Raw genomic sequence first — 20,900 nt, 5'->3', positions numbered from 1 at the left:
GGAGTGCAATTATGTTCGACCACGACGGCCATAGGTTCCCTTGTGATCCCTGGTGTGGGGATCGCTCAACGTACACCCGCAGGGCAGAGATTGAGAGTTCGGGGGACTGTAACTACCGAGAGGAGTGCTCATCGATAACTCCAGAGGCAGGTTATCCTTACTAGCTCAGCATAAATAATTGAAGGGACATGCGTTCAAACTATTAAACTATTCTGAATTGATTTTAGCAATATGCAACACATAATACTAAATCGATCGTGATTATCTTATTTAGATTGATTTAAGGTACCTAGCATGATAGTTCAATTGTCCAAGGTATTATCTTATTAGGCGTGATAGATCAATCAACTTAATAGTTTGACAATTTTATAAAAGGGTGATGAAAGCGATTAAATCATATGAGGGACACATTACAACGCACCCTTGAGAGGTGCGTCACAGTTCTCAGAAAACTAACCACTTGGCTTTGCTATTTTTCCTTTTATTTAACGAATCTCGGGTTTCCAAGCAATGTTCCAGTATTTAGGCTTAATTCATCAGCTACGAGGGACAGGATGCGTTCTTTTCGACTTTTGGGTCGATTGCGACAGAACGCCGGATCAATTTCGCAGCGTGAGGCTAGGCTTAAGGATAGAGTCAATACTCAGGTTATGGAATTGTGTGTTGTGTGTGTCCTTTTCACGTCGGCTTTAGGGGTCTATTTATAGGAAAAAGTGGCGTAGAAAGATAGATTTTCAGGAATATGAATACGAAACGGATTAGGAAAAGAATCCGTCCCAGGTATTTTCGGCGCCCAGCACTGGGCGTCAAAGATTTTGGCGCCCAGGGCTGGGCGTTGAAAATAGGATCTGGGCAGAATTCTTTGTCAGATTGGACTATAGAGTACGGAGTCCATTAAGAGACTTAATCCGAGTTATTTGGTGCGTATCAATTTACGGCGGAATGCGTCTGGGCCCTTTACGAACTCTAGGTTCGTTATGAGTTTAATTAATACGTTAACTCTTTTATCGAATTGCGATAGGAATAGAATTCCTTTTACAATTTTTATCTCTTTTAGGATTTATGTTGGAGTGCAACACCTAATTCTGACAGATTTCTATCTTTTATGACTTTGCCACTTTTAACAACTACTTCTTACGGCAGTTACTATTCTTAGCAGGTTTCTATAAATAGCAGTTTTGGCTGAAATGAAAGGGTGATTGAGATTCGTTATTTTATAGGAGATGCGTTGCCAAGTGGAGATTTATGTTCTCATCATCGAACCTTCCCTTTCGGGAATGGGGAAAAAAGTAGGTGTCTACAGTTAGCCCCCACTTTGACTGAGTCTTGGAGTAAGACGATGGTCAAAGTATTAAAAGAAGTGCGTCATACAAGCCATGGTGTATGTGACCTGTTTTGCGAGGGTCTCACAAGCCCCCGAGTGATAACTTTTGACTTAAGGGTCATCACTTGAAGTGTTAACACATTCCTCACGTGTCATTGGAATTTTTTAAGTATAGAAACTCCCTCACTTTGTCATTGGAAGTACCTACAGATGTATAGAAACTCCCTCACTTTGTCATTGGAAGTATCTACAGATGTTTTCGAAATCAAAGCTATAAAGTGTAACCAGGCCTGGCCAAGCCCAATCACGAGGTAAAAATATTTTTAAAGATTCTCATTTTCAGGGTTAGCTAAACGAGAAAACCCACTTTTTTTATAGGACGTAAAACGAAGGAAAATCCAGCACATCACTCTTTTTTGGAAAAGCGGAAAACCAATTTTTTGATTTTTGAAAAGAGAAACGGTCCTTTGAATTTTTGTAAAGGGAAACCATCCTTTGATTTTTGGAAAAGGGAAACCATCATTTGATTTTGGAAAAGGGAAACCAGAAAAAGTTATCGCTGCAGCGACTAAGGACCTGCGCGGTTAGTGACGCAGACCCCGCCCGCTGAAGGTGGGCGAGCCTGTCCGCTGAGGGTGGACGCCCCGTCCGATAGAAGTGGACGAATCTGTTTTGATATTTTGAAAATAAGGACCTACGCGGTTTGTGACGTAGACCCCGCCGGCTGAAGATGGCGAGCCTGTTTTGTATTTTTGAAGATTTCATTTTCGAAAACTGAGGACCTGCGCGGTTAGTGACGCAGACCCCGCCCGCTGAAGGTGGGCGAGCCTGTCCGCTAAGGGTGGATGCCCTGTTCGATAGAAGTGGACGAATCTGTTTTGATGGTTTGAAAATAAGGACCTACGCGGTTTGTGACGTAGACCCCGCCGCCACTACTCGGGTCCTTGATTAGGGGACTATGTATAAGTATCAACGACGACCTTTGTCTTGAGGTCGTAATCTGGTTTTATCTTTTGAGATTATCCAAACACGGGACTTCGTACAGCGTAGTCTGGGAATATTGTTTTAACTTTGCATACTCTCTTTTGAAATATATATTTTCTTTCGAGCCCCCAAGCACTCGTGCTTGACGGTCATTTCTTGTCAAAGAGGTTCCTTGGGGATACGCATTTTGTAATGTCCTTGATCGTGTTTGGGATCGTGCTCGTAAGTGCGAGCGATCTTTGAAGTGGTGTGCTACTCTTAACAAAGCCGTGAGGTGCGACTTTCAGTAAAGAAATCGACAATTTTCGAGTTGAATGGATACGGCAGGGCCCTATAGAAGTTAGGGCCTTTTTTGAGCCTGGGTTCATTTTCGGCGCCCAGGCCTGGGCGTTGAAATAATTCACGCCCTAGGTTGGGCGTTGAAAATGTTGTTTGGGCTGGTCTTTTGATAACACAGTTGGCCTCTTGTTCGTTCGTTTATTTCACTTGGAAATTCTACGTATTCTCTTCTCTTTTTGTTTTTCTTTATTTTTTGGAACGTAGAATTTAGAGATCACAATGAGTTGAGTGATCGTGATGATTTCTCGAGAAGCCGTAGCCGATTGGTGGGCTACGGTGTTTGTTGCTTTGGGGCGATTATTTAAAGGAATTGTCGCTCTTAAGGCGTACCGTTATTGCAATAGTTGGGCGAGTCTATATGGCCCGAGGAACATGCCTTGAGGCGTAAGACTTTGATCGCTCTTGTTGCTATTTTGAACGTATATTTTTTCTTTTGAACGTGTTCGTGAATGTTCGATACTTAGAATGTATGTGCGAACGAGCGTTCATAGAATGGTCGTTGCGTGCGGTCCATTAATCCGTTCGCTTGAATCATTTTTTGAGCAATGACTGATGTTGAATAGTTTGCTTAGAAGCTTGATAGGGTTCAGGCCCATTCCTGAAGTGGGATCAAGCATCGTGCCCTTTTGATCGTTCAAACATTTGCTTTGAGACTTTTTTTATTATTTTGCTATGGTCGTTTCGTAGCTTGGAGCCCCCAAGTATGCATGTTGGGATGCTTCCTTTTGGCATACGATTTTTGTAGGTTCTTTCGAGAAAGATGCCTTGGGATTCCGCTCGTGTAGGTGCGAGCTATCCCTTCCGTGGTAGGTAATGTTTTGCTTTCTTTAATCCTTAATGTAGAAGTCGTGTGGCTTGCATTTTGAATTTGGGCGATAAGTAGTCTTTGCCTCTTTTACACATGCTCTTGGTCGTGCCCTCATTAGTGCAATATGCCTTACTCTTTTTTTTTAGACTTGTACCGTGGGATGGTTAAACTTATGGTGCGACGTAGGCTTGTGTGGCCTAACAGCGTGTCTTAGAACATTCCTCCAGGTGTTGGGGTATCATTATTATTTTTTGCATTGGAGTACTTCATCACGCCTCGTTCAGGTGCTCGAACAAGTGTAGCACCTTTTGCGTGGGTGTGCATGGCTTATTACTTCGTTCGATGCGAGGATTCATAGATGTTTCTTTCTTTCAATTTTTTATCCTTGATTTTTCTTTCGCTTTTTCTTTGGAATGACGTAGAATGTGTAACGGGCGCTTGTAGGGCGAGCGTTATGTGCAGTAGTTTGATCGGAGTTTTGGTGACTCGCGATTTTCAGTTACCCTTGTTAGTGGGGTGACTTTGTATATTCTAAGTAGCGCTTAGAATTTGGGAGGGGTTGTAGCCATTCTAAGGTTCGTTTTACACTATCAAACCTTAGGATTGTGCCCCTATGACGTGTATATAGCATTAGCGTCGAGAATTTGCGATAAAATCGTTATTTCGAGCATTTTTAGAGTGTTTTTCTCAAGCCCCCAATTGTAGCTACGGGATGGGCTTGGTGCTATAATGCTTGGCACACATTTTTATGCATTCATGGTGACATGGATCATGAATAGTTTGAACCAGACTCATTTAGTGCGAGGTACGTTCGAGTAGTGATTTGCTACTTCTCTTGTAATTGTCGTATTGTGCGACATTTCCATGGTCAAGGTAGTCACGTGTTGAAGTCTGCCTTGACAAAAAGCTAGGTGCCTTTCTTTACCCATAATCATATTTAGAAATTTTTTGACTCATTTGCAACATCGAGATAAACGCTTACTTAGCTTAAACCAACGACACTTTATTATGTTTGAAGAAGTCTTTGAAAATTATTTGAAATCTGAGTCCTACTGTTTACAATCCGAGGTGTCCTAAGTAAGTTGACTTATAGAAGGGTTCGTACAAGATTACATGAGTGAATCAAAATACTGTTACGTTTTTCGGAATGCTGTTTAAGGATTTGCTGGAGGCCAGGGTGCAGGCGTCAAGATATTACTTGTGCCCGTGTGGCACATGCTTTAGGCTTTTAGGGCCATCTTTTCCAGATTTGCCGGAATATAAACCGTTTTCAAATTAACTTAGATTTACTTGGTGTATGTCTGCACAAAAGGTCAAGGTATACTTAGTTCTTTCCCTAGCTCTTTCATTTCAATTTTTAGCCCCCAGTTGCTATTCTGTCTTCTCATTAATGATGCTTTCAGATTTCGATTTTAGATGCCCGTGTCATATGTCTGAGTAGGGTGAGCCTTGGTTAAGGGCCAAGTCCTATTGACAATGTCTAATTTTTTCAAAGGGGATTCACAAGCATTTGAATTACCATGAACGAATACCCTGAGTTCGAAGGAACGATGGGGCGATGTCGTAGAACAATCCTCTTTATTGCAAGCTTACTGCCTTTACTACTTGTTGGCGATTATGACTGTGTCTAGTGGTGAAAGAAGGTCTTTAAGTGAGTTATTTCTCTTTAGGGAGGGTCAAGTCGAGTACTTTAGAGGTCATGGACGCTTGCGCTAGCCCCCATTCAATTGAGGCAAAGCGATCTTTTGAGTCTTGGCTAAGTGCCTAGGAGTGTGAGTGCTCCTTCTGGCAAGGGTACGTGCCCTTATTATTTTTTGATGTGTGCTCATTTTGGCATCTTGATGACTTGGATTCTTCCTTTGACTTAAATTTTTCCGTACGACTTGGATTTCAAGTAATTAATTTTCAGTAAGGGACTCCATTTTTTATTCTTGTTATTCTATAGGCTCTAACATTTTTGCAAATTGGTTGGACCGAATCATGGATTGCCTACGTATCCGCCTTAAATAGATTTAATTTGGAATCAGGTCTTGCGTAGTTCTTAGCCAGAAAATGGTTTCTTAGAATGCCGATTTTAAACAAGTACGTTCGAGTGGAATCGTAATGTTTGAAAGAGGGTGAAATAAGTGAAGTTTATTATTTTAATCTGCTGCTTTGCCGTAAGCCAAAAATTTGTTTTATTTTTTAAGTACATGTATTTGCACAAAAATCTCTTCATGTGTTTTTTGGTACGTATATCTGAATACGTGTTGTACCCCTCCAAGTGTTCTTTATTTTTCGTGTATGTGCGGATAAAATGACGAGCACTTTTGGGCAAATTTGGCAAGCAGAGAGAATCGGCGCCCAGGCTGGGGCGCTAAAGATTCCGGCGCCCAGCTCTGGGCGCTGAAAATGATTTATGGACAGATTTTTTTGGTGTGTTGCTTCTTTTCGTTTTGTGCCAAATATTTGCGAATCTTTTTTGTGCGCTAAATGCTCTTTTTTCTTTTTAGACAAACTTTAAAGGTGCCTTGCAAAGTTTCTTTTTTATTTTTTATTTTTTACGTTAAGCGTAGAATGTATTTTTCATTTGTCTCCTTTTTTTTTATTCGTGACTCAAGACGGCTTGAAAGATGGGTTGAATGAGGTAGGATAATTTGTATAGGTATTAGTCAAGCATTAGGATTGGAAAGGGTAGAAGATCGTAGAACTTTATGTAGTTTTTGTGGTATGATTTGGATTGGTTGACTCAATTTTTTTCCTTCATTTACTTGAGTAAATTTCGCACTTTGGGAGGTACGGGCTAAGTATTTCATGGCTCGCTCTTTTCGCTCTCCCTTTTCTCTTTCTCTTTAAGTATTTCATGGCTCGCTCTTTTCGCTCTCCCTTTTTTCTTTCTCTTTTTTCTTTTTTGCTTGGGATTTCTCCCCCTTTTTACTTGGGCTAAAAGGTAGATGGTAGTGGTCTTTGAGTCACGAGGTGAGACTGAGTGAGCCTCGTTTGGTAGGCCTATAGTGGACCTTTATTTTAGTAGGCCTAGGGTGGACCTTTAAATTGTCTTACTTTGCAAGCGTATTTAGTCGTTTCTTAAAATGTGCAAATAGCGTAGATTTAAAATGTTGTACTTACTTTATTGAAATTTAACGAAAGAATTACATCGAAAATATTTTTTTTGCTTCTTTTCAGATTCCAGTTTCCGGGATTTAATTGGAAGTTGTGATTTAGACTCGAACTTTCAATAATTTTTCTGATTATAACCCGTGTATGAATACAAGGACGTGGCCTAGACTCAAAATAATGACGTGGCGTAAGCCTATAATACTTGACCAAGCGACTCTCAAACTTAGGCTAATTGGACCATAACTTTCGTTGGTTGACACTTTAGATTTTAACCCTTGGGTGTTCATTTGTCATGCGCCATTTTGTTTAGTGTTGGCAAGGTAGTTAGTTGGGGAGATCGAATTTTCATTTTTGCAAGACTAGAATCATTAGTGCGGCTTCCCTCTTAGTGTGTATTGCTTTACCCAAATGGTAGCCTTATGGCATGCCGATTTGGGTATTTTCATGGTTCGTCATGTTGCATTCATGGAAAATCTTTTAGTTTGTACTTAGGAGTATTTCAAGGAGCGAGTGGCTCGAGAGGACTATGATAGTCGTGACCCAATGTGATCATAAGCCTTGAGGCCATTAATTTTTTTTTTGCCAATGGTATTGACACCTTAGGTTCACTTTGGGGGTTGTGCGACTATGGAGGAATGATTTTCAGAATGTGACTGTTTCCATTTTACAAATACTTGAATCACATAATATATTCTTTTTATTGGTGAGAGAGAGTATTGAGGCCGTAAATTCTTAGCAAAGGATGACAATTACATATGGGTGCTTGTTGATTTCTTTTAAATGTTAGGAAGGGAGACTCAATATGGTTTAACCTTTTAACTTGCAGAACGACACCAAGCATTAGGATCCATTCTATGTATAAGACAACTAAGACTTAGGATTTAGATTGTATTTTGGCATAGCCTAGTCTAGACTCGGATTTATTTATTTTTTATTCGAACGTTATTTTTTTCCTTGAAAACTTTATTCGAACATCATTTTTTGAATACTTTTCCCATGTGACATTCAAGGTCATTCTAATTAGCATGCTCGGTTTTGGTGCCGAACATTGTCGTCATAGGAGGCCTAATGACGACACAAAGAGTTGTTTATTTTATAAGTCCTTCTTAGAATCGAGTGCCTTTTTCATACGCCCTCGTAGCAAATTTGTTACGAATTTTTTTATTGCTACGTATATTTGTGCGCGGGTACCGAGGCTACTGTGCCTGACCCAAAGGCCAGGCAGTAACTTCGGCGCCCAGGCTGGGCGTGGAAATTATTGGCGCCCAGCCAGGGGCGCTGATAATGCATCCCTGACTGGTACTCGTATTCTGTTCGTCTATCCTTTTTCGTACATACGACTTAATTTTGCGTACTTGCCTAATAACGTCCTTTACGCATTGTGCAGCGTTGTGGGATCCGTTACAGGCTATCCTGGGCGTCGCTTATTTTTGTGGCGATCGCCCGGGACTGCGGGACACGTATTTAGGTATAACTCTTTGGCCAATTGGTGTTTTATGAATGTTTGGGCAATTTTTAGGGTCGTTGGTTTTCTAGCGTTATTTGTCACACACAATCACAACACAATCACGTAATTCGCTACACATAACTAACATTACAACATGAAGCAAAAATAATATGTCACGTAGTTTATGATAGGCTTCTATGGGTAATATTTGCGCCGGCTTGGTACCGCTTCTATCGTAGATCCAACACATGCCCCGGTCGAGGTAGTGCATTCAAGAGACGAATTTTGTCCCAAGAGGCCAATCACGATGTAAGCCAAGGGGGCATGCACCAATGAGAGGGACCTTAGTGGGCGAGCGATTGGGTTTGGGACGGGTGTACTACTAGCGAAAAGTGCCGAGTGGACAACATTCAAAGCGTATGCACCCCCCGGTTGGCGATGGGTATCCTTAGTTCCAACTCCCGAGATGAAACATTCCAAGGGAGCCGAGATTCGTTATGCGGTTCTGTCCGTTCACATTAATATGCTGATTTTCAGGTCGTCCCAACTTGATAAGGAAATAAACGCGGAGTAGGATCGTTTCACCCTTCGGCTATTTTGATTACCTACGAGCACAAGTATTTCATTAACGCTCCCCAGTGGAGTCGCCACTGTGAGGGGGTCGAAAAAGCACGAGGCTAATGCATGACCTCATCCCTCGTGGGAGTGACGTCGTCAGATCAAGTGTAGTTAGATTTCCTGTGAGTATACACCCAATCGACTAGTAATATAGGAGTCTCCATTCAGTTTTTAACGACAATGAGAAAAACTGACAAAACCCGGTTATCGTGACATAAAGGGAGTGCAATTATGTTCGACCACGACGGCCATAGGTTCCCTTGTGATCCCTGGTGTGGGGATCGCTCAACGTACACCCGCAGGGCAGAGATTGAGAGTTCGGGGGATTGTAACTACCGAGAGGAGTGATCATCGATAACTCCAGAGGCAGGTTATCCTTACTAGCTCCGCATAAATAATTGAAGGGACATGCGTTCAAACTATTAAACTATTCTGAATTGATTTTAGCAATATGCAACACATAATACTAAATCGGTCGTGATTATCTTATGTAGATTGATTTAAGGTACCTAGCATGATAGTTCAATTGTCCAAGGTATTATCTTATTAGGCGTGATAGATCAATCAAGTTAATAGTTTGACAATTTTATAAAAGGGTGATGAAAGCGATTAAATCATATGAGGGACACATTTCAACGCACCCTTGAGAGGTGCGTCACGGTTCTCAGAAAACTAACCACTTGGCTTTTCTATTTTTCCTTTTATTTAACGAATCTCGGGTTTCCAAGCAATGTTCCAGTATTTAGGCTTAATTCATCAGCTACAAGGGACAGGATGCGTTCTGTTCGACTTTTGGGTCGATTGCGACAGAACGCCGGATCAATTTCGCAGCGTGAGGCTAGGCTTAAGGCTAGAGTCAATACTCAGGTTATGGAATTGTGTGTTGTGTGTGTCTTTTTCACGTCGGCTTTAGGGGTCTATTTATAGGAAAAAGTGGCGGAGAAAGATATATTTTCAGGAATATGAATACGAAACGGATTAGGAAAAGAATCCGTCCCAGATATTTTCGGCGCCCAGCACTGGGCGTCAAAGATTTCGACGCCCAGGGCTGGGCGATGAAAATAGGATCTGGGCATAATTCTTTGTCAGATTGGACTATAGAGTACGGAGTCCATTAAGAGACTTAATCTGAGTTATTTGGTGCGTATCAATTTACGACGGAATGCGTCTGGGCCCTTTACGAACTCTAGGTTCGTTATGAGTTTAATTAATACGTTAACTCTTTTATCGAATTGCGATAGGAATAGAATTCCTTTTACAATTTCTATCTCTTTTAGGATTTATGTTGGAGTGCAACACCTAATTCTGACAGATTTCTATCTTTTATGACTTTGCCACTTTTAACAACTACTTCTTACGGCAGTTACTATTCTTAGCAGGTTTCTATAAATAGCAGTTTTGGCTGAAATGAAAGGGTGATTGAGATTCGTTATTTTATAGGAGATGCGTTGCCAAGTGGAGATTTATGTTCTCATCATCGAACCTTCCCTTTCGGGAATGGGGACAAAAGTAGGTGTCTACAACGTGGGATTCGAACCCATATCTTTTGACTTATTAATTAAACAATGTGTAATACTTTGGGTACAGGAAAGCGTTGACATTGGTAATGTGTAATTAGTTTGCTAGGTTTAGCTTAAAGAAAAGTAAGCAAGTGAGTTGGTCAGTGGAGAGACTAAGAAAAAGAGAATTAGTTCTTCTACAAACGGAAGAGATTTGTGAGACCGAGGTGTTGAGATTTAATTGCATCAAGAGAATAAACAATTATTTTCTAGTTTAATAATGAGAACTTATATCTCTTTCTCTTAACTTACATCTCAAAATCCGATCTATTACATACTGGTATATTATTTGGGACAAACTAAAAAAGAAATGTGGCCTTTTATGACAAAGAATGTAACTATACAGGTTATACTTTATCATACGGTTATGATTATTAGACTGTATATTTTCTCAAGTTAAGATTAAAACTATTAATAGCTCCCCTACAAAACAGACCATTTCGGTGTTAAAAATGAGTGACCTTATAGATATGGAGATTCCATCCATATGTTCTAAGAAAACCATGACAACCTGAGTTATGCCTATCGGAACTCTAATTGAGGAGCTCACTGTTACTAAAGCTCATAAGAAAATGATATCTAATAAAGTAGCATAACTAAGTGACAAACCAAGGAAAAAGATGGAGCTTATCTCTGACTCCATAGGATCTGTTTCTCAGGAAATAATTTGCTGGAGTGAAACAATGGCAGACGAAGCTGCAAGTATGGGGTCTCTACTAAGATGGGGATGTGATCCATGTGCACAATGAAGTCATGAACATATGCAGAATGTTTCATTATAATTCTCGAAATATTAAAGTAAAAGTTTTCCTATTAAAAGTAAATAAAACAATACAAAAAGTAAATATTAGTAGAAACTAATTGAACACACAACTAAACTCCAATAAAGAGTCTTGTCACCGGATACACACACTTAACCTAATGAGATGTGCTACACTATCCCTGCAAGGCTAAAACCCTTGAACAACTAATTTGCAGTCTAGTCTGAAGCCCAATAACTGTCGAATCCCACAAAAGCCAAAATCAGAATTAAAAAGAAAAAGAAACAACCAACACAAAACAAATAGAACCCGTTGCAGTCTTCTATCTTTCCATCTAATCAATGAAAAATATAGTATGAACAATTAGAATGTAATAGTACATTTTGTCTATTGTTCAATTTAGAAGTAGACAAATAACTTGTAAAAGTAAACAAAATTGATTCAAAAGTAAAGGATCACTAAATTGAAGAATGGTAATTGGAGGATTTAAGAAAGGATAAGTTGCTTATTGGAGGATTTGAGAAAGGATAAGTTTCCTCTAAAAACCAGTTCAAAACAAATAACATCATCTTTACCAGCAATAGCTTTTGTCTGAGTTGCAACTACCTCCATTGTAGTCTCTCCTTCACGGTGCTCCAAAGTCTCACCTACGCAAGAAATCACTTCCAGGCCTTGGCTTAGTGCATACTCAACCTTGCCTGCAACAAACTGGAAGAGGAAACATAAAGAACAAAATAACAGATAAGAACATCCAATTAAATAATTCAAAAGTATAAAAAAAGAATAGATCATACAATTCAATTTATACCGTAAATCGTATTTATTCTTCAACATAAAACATCATTTTCGATTTGGGGAAAAAAATTAATGATTCCAAAACCTTAATTTGAGATTTGTGAAGAAAAAATTTAGGAGGGAGATAACTTACATATTATCTACAAAACCATTGATGAATTGAATTATAGTCTGAAACTTCGATTGAAGATGTATGAGGATTAAGGGGAGAGAAAAATTTCATGAGCGTGTTCCAAGGAGATCGAGAAGCCGTAGAGAGGATTTGCAGGAGGAGAGCTGAGAGAAAACGGTAGAGAAAGAGAAAAATACATATGAAAATCGGGTTAAGAGTGGAGGTCATTCAGAGATACATATTTACCATATTACTCTTATTTTTTGATTTTGTTGGGCGAGATAAAGTCTGTTGGATCGAATCAATTAAGGGTTGAGATTAGTTCTCAGTTCTCATCTTAAGGGGTGGTTCTCACCGATCCTGATTCTATATATTAGATTGCAATTTATCATTTCTCATTGACATATTAAATCTCTCACTTTTCCAATGTCATATTTTGAATAAAAGTAAAAATATTTTCAATAAAAATAATGTGCATTGTTTAAATAAAAAATGATGAACCCTCAACAACAATAATTAGTTTTTAAATCGTGTCTATAATACCAAACATAAAGAATAAAATGGGACGGAGGGAGTATGATAAGAACAATAATGAATAACATGCTACAAGAAAAATGGTTAGAAATAATATAATATAGATAATAAATATGCATGCACGTATAAGAATTATGCATTAAATTAAATTGTACCTATAAAATAAATCAAGTTAGACATAATAATATAATACACGATATATAATACGTTTATATAAGACTAATTTGTACCTGCAGTTTTAGTAATAATGAAAATAAAGAATATGTATGATTCTTGTATTTAATTATCACCTGCTCCATCCGTTCCAATGATGTATCAATTTCAAATTTTGACACTATTCACAACTGAATATAATTTTCTAAATTCTTTCCAATATATAACAAAAAAAAAATTCATGCGGGGTCTTGTTTGACTTGTCTCAATGACTACTTTAAGAATAGAAATTTTTTATAATTTTTATTATTACATATAACATCTGCTTTGATAAATGTAAAAAAAGAAGTTGGAACATCATTATGGGACTGAGGAAGTACAAAATAAAATGAATTTGTCATAAAAAATAAAAAATAATATCATGAATCACACATAAATAAATTATACCTACAAAAAAAAAAGTATTAGTAGTAAAAAAAGATCATGAAAATAATTTATTTACGGAGTACATAATTTGAATTCTTCATTAAATCTCACCAACAAAATAAATTAAAGTTAGCGCAAAAAAAGAATATTAATAAAAAAAATCATGCATAAATCTCTATTAAACATATACAAAAAATAATTTTACTAGTCATGCAATTAGTAAATATTCATAATCCATGTGTAATTAAACTTCACCTACAACATTGAAAATCAAGTTAGTTCATAAAATCAATAATAAAACATGAATTATGTATGAATCTTCAAATTAGTCAAAACCTACATGAAAATAATGTTAGTAATAATAATTCACCATTTTGTACCTATATCATGAACAAATGAACTAATCGATTCTAAACAAAACAATGTATAAATTAGATAATTAAAATGAAAATTATTAAATTAAATAGATTTCTTTGATGGGGTCCTCATAATTTTTATCGAGCTTTTTTGGGTTTTGGAGAAATACAATCTTTAATTTGTAGGGCGCACTCACGCAAGAGAGAAGTTTTGATGAATTTATGATGAACAAATGTTTTAAAAAAAAAACTTTAATGAACATTTTCATGAAATGAAATAAATGTTAGAGAGAGAAATTAAGAACGCTTTCTGTTAAGAATGAATTTAGAAAACCCGTCTGTCATTTTGAATAAGAAGACCCCTTATTTAATTATGTAAAGCATATCAAAAAAGTGAACCGACGTCTACGCAAGCGGTGCACGCTCCTTGGACCAGGCGGTTCACGCTTGGAAGAGGCGCTTCACGCTTTGTTCGGGCGGGGACGCCTGTTTAGATTTGTAGAATCTGCTAAAGCGGCAGGTTGATTAGGTCATGTCTTCGAGTCCGAACTCATTTTTAGGTCTGTGATAGCTTGTTGGAAATCTACGGATCCCATCTTTCTAACCCAATTGGAGTAATTGGATTAGTATTTGTAGAACTCAAGATATGACCCAAATGGTGAAGCGTGTACGTGTTTTTTAGAAAACGACTCATAACTCTTTCGTTACAAATCAAAATTGAGCTTATCAAATATGGATGAAAATATTATTTTAAGGGCTACCCAACCATAAAATATTCATTGTCTTATCAAGAGCTTATGAATGGATTGAACTCGATTTTGGTTATTTCAGGCTTATTCGAAACGTAGGTGAGCCAACTTTAGGGCTTTGTAGTTGAACAAGGCCCAAAAGAAAGTTTTGTGAAATAATAAAATGATTTGTATGTATCATTAGTGAGTGAGTGCCCACATATTTGAGGTTCGGGCCATTTGAATAAACCGCTCAAGTTCAATCATATGACACTTTGAGGGAGACGCTTTTTAGGTGTCTACGATATCCTCTAATGACATAGATCCACTAATGTTTTATTACCTCTTTCTTTTCCTAGCTACTATCAAAATTTAGGGTCTCACTTACTCTCTCATTCAATTTAAAAAACAGTTTTTTCATGAAAATTCTCATAAGGATAACAAAATACACCAAATACCCTCAAGTTTTCTTGAATACACCAAATACGTCCCCTGAGATATTAAATAATACTATAAAATGCCCTCAAGGCTAACAAACTTTAAGTTCACGTTACTAATTTTCTACTGTATTAATGTTGTTTTTGGCACCATTGTACAAGGAAAGGTAAAAACAAAAATCTTTTCAAACTTCGACTCGACATTTATCTGCTCTTTTCAACCTTTGCTGCGATTGCAAAGCCTAAAGTACAAAACGAAAAGGCGGAATTTTGCTGCGAAAGTGTTAGAATTTGATTACAGCAATTAAATAAATTAAATCCCCACATCAAGATCGATAATTTGGTCCAAATTTTCAGAACACTCGTAAGCTCTATAAAAGTGATTAAAAACTAGCAGTTGGTGAATTTGGGCTTCGCATATATTCATCAAACTTGTATAGTGCCCGTGCAATTACACGGTTTATGAAATTCAAATATTAAGCTCTCACTAATTTAATAGGGTGAGGTTCCGGTGAGAACCTTCTTATTGTGAGAACTTCTCTTAAGGTGAGAACTTTTGTGCATATTTTTTTAGGGTGATGATAAAGGTCGTAAGTTGCGACAACATTTACTTGTCGCAATCTTACGTGTTGGAATCTAATTAGTACATATAGGCGCCACGTAGGTTTGTGTCATCACAATATTTTTACTATCAATGCAATATTTTTACTATGAAAATATGCAAATAAGGAAATCGATATAAAGAAGGAAACAAATTATAATATTAAGTTTTCCTACTTTTTTTTGAAATATATATAATAGGTTATATAATTTAAATATTTTAGTTTCTAATTTAAATCACGACACATGCATAAGCATGACATGTCATCATTGTGACACGGCTTAAAGGTCGCATGTTACGACCTTTATCATTTTCGATTTTTTAAAACTAAATATGCATATTTTTAAAACTAATTGTGCATAATATTTCAACTATATGTGCATCCTTTTTTTCAAGATAATTATATATTTTTTATTTTCGGAAACGAAAAAATATGCACATTTAGTAAAGAATATATGTACATTTAGTTTAAAAAATATGCAATATACTTTAATCTGTTAGAGGCTTGGAGCTATCGTAGGCTTTTTTAGCCAAGATCATAGGCATTGCTTTGTACAGAGTATAATCCAAAGTATTTTTTAGAAGTTTGATGTACTTCGTTGTTTTCGTTACTGACACCTCAATTACTTGATCCTTTATTGATAAACATCAATGATGGAGATTAGCATATGGTAAGGAAAGTAGGTGGTTCACACTAATTTTTTTACAGGTTTCAATTGTTTCCTAACCTTATTCCGCCACCATCACCAAACTAAAGTCGATCGGCCGGCAAATCGTGTGTTCCCCTTTTTAATCACAATAAAATCCCTAAAATCACCAGAATTAGGAGAAATTGGATCGGTGGTAAGCTTGAATTTCAAATCAATCTTCTTTGGTTAAGACTGCCATTGTTGAGGAGAGAGAAAAAGAGATGATGGAATTGGCGAAGGCGCGCGGTGGTGGTTGTGGTGGCGTGAAGCTTCAATCAATCTTCATGTTCGAAAATGGCGATGATTTAATTTGACAGATTCGAAATAGGAGAGAGAAAATGAAACAGTGAGAAGAAAGAGAAAAGGAAGAGTCGAAGAAAGGGGAAGGGTGATACAGATTAACCCATGAAAGTAATTAATGGCCCAGATTTAATTAAATTAACGGTCGAGATTAGAGTTCTCACCGTAAGAGTGGTTCTCACCCTAAGGCGGTTCTCACGTGAATATATATATTAAAGCGCCAACTAGGATTACTATTGGTTTCGGCCAATGAAAAATAAGATTTCTAATTTATTTTTGAATTAAAAAAATCAAGTGCCACGTAGATAATTAATTAAGTGCCACGTAGATATTTTAATTAATTAATTAATTACTAATATATACAACTTTATCCAAAATCAAACACTTTAATAATTAAAAAATAAATCTAAAATAAAATTCATCCAAAATCAAACATTAATCTAAAGTAAAAGTCATCCAAAATCAAACACTAATCTAAAAGAAAATTCAATTTAAAATCAGACACTAATCCAATATTAGAGCACCACGTAGGAAATCTAATACTTTCGGCCAATGAAAAATAATATTTTGAAATTATTTTTGAATTAAAAAAAGTCGAGTGCCACGTAAATAAATAATTAGGTGGCACGTTGATAAATTAATTATTAATATTACGCATATTCAATTTCATCCAAAATCAAACACTCTAATAATTAAAAAATAAATCTAAAATAAAAATCCAAAATAAAAAATAATCTAATATAATATATAAATATAGCAGTTTGTGTATATAAAAATTTTATTTTAACTTAACAATTTATTAGAATTCGTGCATCGCATGGGCTAAAATCTAAGATTTCTAATTTATTTATGAATTTAAAAATCGATTGCCACGTAGATAATTAATTAGGTGCCATATAAATGTTTTAATTAATTAATTGCTAATTTATACAACTCCATCTAAAATCAAACACTATAATAATTAAAAAATATATCTAAAATAAAAAATCATCCAAAATCAAACACTAATCTAAAAACAAAAATCAACTTAAAATCAAACATTAATCCAATATTAGAACGCCACGTGGGAAATCTAATGGTTTCGGGCCTTTCGGCCAATGGAAAGTAAGATTTCAAAATTAATTTTGAATTAAAAATGTCGAGTGCCACGTAGATAAATAATTAAGTGTCACGTAGATATTTTTATTAATTAATTATTAATATTACACATATACAATTTCATCCAAAAACAAACACTCTCATAATTAAAAAAAGCTAAAATGAAATTCAATGCAAAATCAAAAAATATCTACTCTAATATATAAAATTGGTATATACATAAGAGTTTTATTTAAACATACAATTTAATAGAATCCGTGCATCGCACGGGCTAAAATCTAGTATATATATAAAGGAGGCATATTTGCCGAATTATTAGAGCGCCACGTAGGATTACTAATGGTTTCTGCCAATGAAAAATAAGATTTCTAATTTATTTTTGAATTAAAAAAATCGATTGCCACGTAGATAATTAATTAGGTGCCACGTAAATATTTTAATTAATTAATTACTAATATACAACTTCATCTAAAATCAAACGCTCTAATAATTTAAAAAAAAAATCTAAAATAAAATTCATCCAAAATCAAACACTAACCTAAAATAAAATAAATAAAATTCAATTTAAAATCAAACATTAATCCAATAGGCATATTTTCTGAATTATTAGAGCAACCACGTATGATTACTAATGGTTTAGGCCAATGAAAATAAGATTTCTAATTTATATTTGAATTAAAAAAACGATTGCCACGTAGATAATTAGTTAGGTGCCACGCAGATATTTTAATTAATTAATTACTAATATATACAACTCCATCTAAAATCAAACACCCAAAGTTCATTAATTAATTAAAAAATAAATCTAAAATGAAATTCATCCAAAATCAAACACTAATCTAAAATAAAATAAATAAAATTCAATTTAATCAAACATCAATCCAATATTAGATGCGACACGTAGGAAATCTAATGGTTTCGGCCAATGAAAAATAAGATTTCAAAATTAATTTTGAATTACAAAATTCGAGTGCCACGTAGATATTTTTATTAATTAATATTAATATTACACATATACAATTTCATCCAAAAACAAACGCTCTAATCATTTAAAAATAAATCTATAATGAAATTCAATCCAAAATAAAAAAAACTAATCTAATCTAATATATAAAATTGTTATATACACAAGAGTTTTATTTAAACATAACACTTTAATAGAATCCGTGCATCGCACGGGCTAAAATCTAGTTATAAATAATAAGTGATGATATATAATTCATACATTTAAATTTATATAATTACATATTATAAATAATTAATTTATATAGTAGATGTGAATGTTTTTCGCTTTAATATTTACAACTTGTCATAACACAAAATTTCACTTCATAAATTTATATTAATATGCCCATTACAAAACTAATCATCATAATCCTTTAGTATATATGGATTGTATAGGGGTATAATATAACTATTTGATTACCATATCGTAGAACTCGAAATGACGCGGTTGCGTTAATTTCAATTTTTTATTTAGTAATATACACCTAATTTGTGTGTATCTAGTTTGTGTTTGACAACTTATTTGACAAATTGAGTTTTTAAGAAGTATAGAATTGATAGAACTAAGAACTAAAAAGTCACTTATACTTTATTTTGATAAATGCTAACTTTTATTAAAACGTAAATCTCAAACCCCCACTTTACAACACTTTCTAGCTCCACCCGCCTAACTAATATCTTTCACCCGCTTCTCCACCCACCTTATTAGTTCGACTTATCATATTGTCCAGATTAATACATACCCTACCTACCAACTTTTATGAAAAGTTCGAAAAAATTACTTAAGCATACATAGTGAGTCTTCTTGACTCTTGATCACCTTAAATATGTTTCTATTCTTAAATGCTAGGAATTTTTCCCGATACTAATTTTTAACAACAGAGTTACACGTGTCACCTTAGGTTTTAGAGATCTTTGTTTTAAATTTAATTATAAAATTTTAAATTATAATTGTAGGGTCAAGTTTAGGATTAATTGTACAACTAATTAGTACTTGATCCTAATATATCCTAAACTTAGGATCAATTTATGAAAAGCTAATTGATACAATTAATAAATATAAGGTTTACCACTTGATCCTAATATGAATGACCAGTATGGTCAAGTTTTTAGATTTTCTATCTTTTTTTTATAACACTCTTAGTTTTTCTGATTAAGTGTGGTTAAATAATGTATATTAATTTTACGGTTTTAAATGGTCATTCGGTGCCTCGTAATAAGAATGCTAGTACAATATAGCCTTATAGTAGTATAGTAAAGATCTTATATACGAAGTATTTAAATTTATTAACCATGCAATTACTAATGGTCCTACATGTGTTGCACAATTAACAAATTATAAGTAACCATATTTTTTAATAGTTCCATTAAAAAAATAAGTTTACTTACCATTTAGTTATAAGTAATCAAATTATACGTAATACATTTCATACCAACTAAAATCGCATCATCAGTTTCATTCTGAAGTATTTTGTCAAAAGAGACAAGTTCCAAACTATATAAAGGGAGTTCATCATCTCCACTTTACTTGACTTAGTCTTGTAAAAGAAATTAATGTTGTAGCTATAGTTAGTTGGCCTATGTTTTCCCAAATTTTATTCTACTCCAAAATTAGCAATAATGCACGAATATCCTTTTTTCAGAAGATTTTTAAATTTATCAATGAGAGATTTTTTTTATAACGGCTTGAATTTTAGACCCATGTGACAAAAAAAGAAGATTATGAGAATGATAATAAACAACATGAAAAACCTACAACAAAGATACTTTGTCTTATACGAAATAATTAAAACTACCTTTTCATCAATCAAGACCATTTCGAGGGCCTTAATTTCAGTTTTTTATAGTAATCTGGTTCTTCCCAAAGCCGTAACTTTATTTTCTAGTTCTCCTTAAGCGAAGTTCATAATCTCTACATTATTTTGAAGGAAATAATGCCCTTGGTCCAAGTATGCATTCAATGCTAAGTCTAATAAATGTAGTTCAATATTAATTAATTATACAAGATAATAATTCAGTGAGATCAAGCACTAGAGGAAAAAACATCATAAGTTGCCCTTAAAATAGGCTTATAAGTTGCCATTCATAAGTGCCACCTATGGGGGGTCACTTTTGTAAAATTATCAAAAGTTGCCCTTAACAAGGACAACTTATAAGCTTATAAGTTGCCCTTATAAGTTGCCCTTGTTTCAACTTATAAGCTTCACATAAGTTGCTCTTGTTTGCAACAAGGGCAACTTATAAGCTTCACATAAGTTGCTCTTGTTTGCAACAAGCTAGGGCAACTTATAAGCTTCACATAAGTTGCTCTTGTTTGCAACAAGCTAGGGCAACTTATAAGCTTCACATAAGTTTCTCTTGTTGCAACAAGGGCAACTTTTGAGTTTTTTTTTTAAAAAAAAAAAATCTGCAATATAATTCCTGATATTCTGCAATATAATTTCTGATTTTGCAATATATAATTCTGCATTATAATTTATAGAATATTGTTTCATCAAACATCATCTTGACATTCCTCAAAAATGATATAAATTTCAAATTTCCAATAATATATATTACCGAATTAATTCAAATGTAATTATTTAAATCGATAAATAACAAAATAATGTAAGAGTCACGGATAACTACAAGCCTGCTCTATTTATTACAAAGAGGGTAGTTCACAATCGTTGAATTAAGTAGCCCACTTGTCTCGAACTTCATCCAACTCCTCTTTGGTAAAAGGCC

The sequence above is a fragment of the Spinacia oleracea genome, chromosome 3 (genome assembly GCF_020520425.1).
Source record: "Spinacia oleracea cultivar Varoflay chromosome 3, BTI_SOV_V1, whole genome shotgun sequence".
NCBI classification, from domain to species: Eukaryota; Viridiplantae; Streptophyta; class Magnoliopsida; order Caryophyllales; family Amaranthaceae; genus Spinacia; species Spinacia oleracea.
Note: the sequence above shows the minus strand (reverse complement) of the source record.